Source organism: Chiloscyllium plagiosum, unplaced genomic scaffold (genome assembly GCF_037043375.1).
Source record: "Chiloscyllium plagiosum isolate Xiang-an unplaced genomic scaffold, Cpla_swu_hap1 HiC_scaffold_10, whole genome shotgun sequence".
Classification (NCBI taxonomy): domain Eukaryota; kingdom Metazoa; phylum Chordata; class Chondrichthyes; order Orectolobiformes; family Hemiscylliidae; genus Chiloscyllium; species Chiloscyllium plagiosum.
In genome coordinates this window covers 52,665,083-52,668,257 of record NW_028270148.1, presented here as the reverse complement: position 1 = coordinate 52,668,257, position 3,175 = coordinate 52,665,083, and positions in this window count along the sequence as shown.

Below are 3,175 nucleotides of genomic sequence, written 5' to 3'. Positions count from 1 at the left end.
AACAGGCTCTTCCGCCCAACAAGTCCACACCGACCCTCCGAAGAGAATCCGACCCAGACCCATTTCCCTCTGCATGATGCACCTTACACAATGGGCAATTTAGTATGGCCAATCCACCTGATCTGCACATCTTTGGACTGTGGGAGGAAACCGGAGCACCCGAAGGGAACCCACGCAGACACAGGGAGAATGTGCAAACTCCACTTAGTCACCCGAGGCTGGAATCGAACCCGGGTTCCTGGCTTTGTAAGGCAGCAGTGCTAACCATTTGAGCCACCGTGCTGCCCAAAAGCAATATTCTAAAATAACTGAAAGTGTAGAACTAATGCTAGATATGTAATTAAAAGTTTACTTACCCATCACATCGCATTCAATATCTAGAAAAAGTGTGCATTTTTACTTATGATCGGCCCAAATAACTGGTGTTACTTTGCTAATTCACTAAATGTAGATTAGATGATCACAAGCCCTAACCCTCACACTAGTATTGTTTTCTCATCAAAGATACCTATCAAGAACTTGGGACTAGCAAAAATAAAGTTAAAATGTTTGTCCTTAATTGGAACCATCAAGCTAATTTAAGAGGAGATGAATTACTGAAGGGTCAGTCAGATTCATACAGCATGAAAACAGACCCTTCAGCCCAACGGGTCCATGCCACCTATGTTCCCAAACTAAACCATTCCCACCTGCCTGCTCCTGACCCAAATTCCTCCAAACATTTGCTATTCATGGATCTACCCAAATGTCTTTTAAACATTATAACTACCTGCATCAACCACTTCCTCTGGCAATTCATCCCATATATGAACCACTCTAAAGTGTTACCTCTCATACACTTTTTAAAATCTTTCTCCTCTCATCTTAAAAATATGCTCCCTCATCCTGAAGTCCCCCATTCTAGAGAAGACACCTACCATTAACTGTATCTATACCCCTCATTTTATAAACCTCTATAAAAGGTCACCTCTTAATCTTCTACGTTCCAATGAAAGAAGTCCCAGCCTATCCATATAACTCAAACCTTCCATATCCAGCAACATCCTGTTAAATCTCTTCTGAAACCTCTTTAGGTTAGCGAGTTTTGAGAAGATAAATCCAGAACCTCTCTAGCTTATAGCATGTTGATGACAATTGGACACAGCATTCCAGAAGAGGCCTCATCAATGTCCTGTACAACCTCAGCATGATTTCCCAATTCCTATACTCAAAGGACTGAGCAATAAAAGGTGCTAAACACCTTAACCACTGTTTATATGTGATGCAAACTTCAAGGAATTATATACCTGAACCCTTACACCCCTCTGCTCTACAACACTAACCAAGGGTCTACCATTAATTGTAGAAGTCCTGCCTGTTTGTTGAACCAAATGCAACACTGCACATTTATCCAAATTGAAGTCCACCAGCCATTGTTCAGCTCCTCTTATGGCAATATCCAGCCTTTGATTCAAAGTTCTGGGGATTTAGCATTTGATAATCAAGGAGTGTCCAAACAATTTAAGTATCAACTTATATTAATCTATGCCAATGCCATTGCAATGCTAAGAGCAGGAGATACTTGATCACCTTTGTGATAAAAAATGAATTGGGAGCCTTTCTATCCGCATTACCAAGGAATTCTGGACTAGAACATACATGTAAACATGAATAGCTGGGATGGGTTCAAGACCTATCTCTTTGCTGTACCTACAGTGAAGTTCATGGTGCTTTGGTTCAAACTGCCTTTATACAGAACTGAAGAGTATTGAAAGAGGTCATGCAAATCTTGCTTGAAAACATGCCCATGAGCTTGGTTGCTAGGAAAACAATAAACCCAGGTTGAATTATTGGAAATAAAATGCAAGATATCCACACCTTTGGACAATTGCAAAGGCATCGGTGATAATTCTGGATACACTTGGGAATTTTCAAACATTTCAAAAAGTGGAGAAATATTTCTGTAGTTTAGACTATAGTCACCTAATGAAATAGAGTTTTGTCGATTTGCCTTTTAGTTTATTTCATTAAGTAGTCTTAAATTTTGTGATTTTCAGTGGCTAACTGGAAGTAAAATATTTTTTGAAAAGTTAGTCACTACGGGGTTCATAACACAAGAGTCCAACCTGTTTTCTGGGACTGAGAATAAGTTTACTTGAACTTGCATTCTTCAACTTGATAGTCCTCCCAATATTTTGCAGGCCTCTGTACACGTGGCTACACAATGACCAGCATTTTCCCCCTACTTGTCCAAATTACCTGTATACCTCTAGAAAAGGTGAAATCAACGAAAAAGTGGGAAAACTCTTCTTGCTAATCATATCTAGCATAAAGGAAGATGGTGGTTGTTGGTAGCCGAAGAAAATCTCAGCCCAAGTACATCACTGCAGGGGATCTTCAGTCATTTCCAAATCCAACCATCTTGGCTGCTTCACCAATGGCCTTCCCTTCCAAAACATGGTTAGAACTGAAGATCTTCAGTGATAACTGCAGTACTCAGTATGATTTGCAACTCCACAGATGATGACAACATTAACCCAAGATTGAATGCTGCCTGTTACAAGTCACAAGTAGCATTTGTGCCATTCATGTACCAGGCAATCATGAGGTTCAACTTAAAGGGTCTAACCATCTCTGCTTAATGTCCAACAGCATTAACATCACAACACCCCAACTGCATGATCCACAAGATACAAGTCACAAGAGTGACCAAAGTACTCTCTATTTGTTTGGTTAGGTACGAGTCCAACACAAGATGCTCAACACCATCCAGGAAAAAGCTGCCATCCACTACTTTAAAAACGTGAAGTCCCTTCAATATCAGTGTACAGATGTACTGCAGCTACTTTCCAACAGTAAATCTAAAACAAGGTGAACAGAAACATAGGAACACACCACTTGCAAGTTCCTCATCATCTTGACTTTGTCATGTATTCTTTCACCATTGTTGGGTCAGAACTTTGTGACCCCTTTAAGAGCATTGTAAGTGCAACTGCACCACGTTAGATTGCATGAGTTCATTATGGTAGCTCACTATCAAATTCTCAAGTGAGTTAAAGAATGTGCAAAACATACTGGACCTATCAGTGATTCTCTCATACCATGAACAAGTTAGAAAAAGCTACATTGTTCCTGCTAGAAAAGTGCCATGAAAAGTTTGCCAGCTTTTAATTAAGAAAAATATAGTTATACAATA